The sequence below is a fragment of the Pelobates fuscus genome, chromosome 2, assembly GCF_036172605.1.
Source record: "Pelobates fuscus isolate aPelFus1 chromosome 2, aPelFus1.pri, whole genome shotgun sequence".
NCBI lineage: Eukaryota > Metazoa > Chordata > Amphibia > Anura > Pelobatidae > Pelobates > Pelobates fuscus.
This window is the reverse complement of record NC_086318.1, coordinates 44248423-44249717: the sequence shown is the minus strand read 5'-3', so window position 1 is coordinate 44249717 and position 1295 is coordinate 44248423. Positions and strand designations below refer to the sequence as shown.

General features: G+C 38.8%; 1 pseudogene; it reads left to right on the top strand.

Moving 5' to 3' along the window:
- The first annotated feature begins 254 nt into the window (after positions 1 to 254).
- On the top strand, positions 255 to 1079 carry LOC134585444 (ADP-sugar pyrophosphatase-like; annotated as a pseudogene).
- The last annotated feature ends 216 nt before the right edge of the window (positions 1080 to 1295 follow it).

Below are 1295 nucleotides of genomic sequence, written 5' to 3'. Positions count from 1 at the left end.
ACCATAGGGTCACAAAGGCAACGTAACCAATCTGGCGAATTTTAATGTGAAAAAAATCAAACACAAGCCTTATATTTGACACTGTAACTTTTGAAAACACCATAAAATCTGTACATGAGGGGTACTATTGTACTCGGGAGACTTCGCTGAACACAAATATTTGTGTTTCAAAACAGTAAAAAGTATCACAGCGGGAGCTGCCATGATGAGCAGTACAGGCAGCACACTGATTTCATGAGGCTCTACATCAGAGTGAATTGCAACTTCGTAATGGAACACGTGAATCCTGAAGAGTCCTCTGTCAATAACAAGAACACTATAATAAAGGAAGAGACACTTGTGAAAGGGAAATGGGTACAGCTCCAGGAAACAACATATGTTGATCACGATGGAAAAACCAGAACATGGGAAACCGTAAAACGTACAACACGTGCAGAGGGTAATGCAGCTGATGGTGTAGCAATAATACCAGTTCTACAGAGAACGCTCCATTATGAATGTTTGGTTCTTATCAAGCAATTTCGACCTCCTTTGGGCTGTGTCTGCCTGGAATTCCCAGGAGGAAGAAACTGGCTACAAAGGCGAAGTCATGGAATGTTCCCCAGTGGCTTGCCTGGACCCTGGTCTGAGCAATTGTACAACGTACATAATGACTGTTCACATTAACGGAGACTACGCAATAAACAATAAGCCCAAACCAAAGCATGCTAATGGAGAATTTACAGAGTAAATCGTTATACCCAAGAATGATCTCCGTAAAAACATTGATGAAATGGTTGCGAGAGAGAAACTTGTGGTAGACGCCAGAGTTTATTCATATGCCCTGGCCTTGGAACATGCTGTTGCTAAGCCCTATGAGCTTCCATTTTTGAAGGGTTAGCACTGGAATTTTATAGAACACTTGTATCTTGGTACAGACCTTTTTTAGAGTGCTATCCATTTTGTTGTAGGAATAATTGCCCTTTCAGAAACTAATGTAGTATCGAAGAACTCGAATTGATCCTTTTAGAGAGCCTTTACTTTTTTTCAATTTAAATAAAATGAAATGGTTATGCAAATATAACTGTAACCAAAGTAAACTTGTATCCCAATCTATAAATAAAATGTTCTTTGTTCTAGAAAAAAAAAAAAAGTATCACAGCAATAATATCGTCCGTGTAAGTGGTGTTTGTGCGTGATAAATGCAAAAAACTTCACTTTTACTGGCGATATCATCGTTGTAATACATTTTACTGTTTTGAAACACTAATATTTGTGTTCAGCGAAGTCTCCCGAGTAAAACAGTACCCCCCATG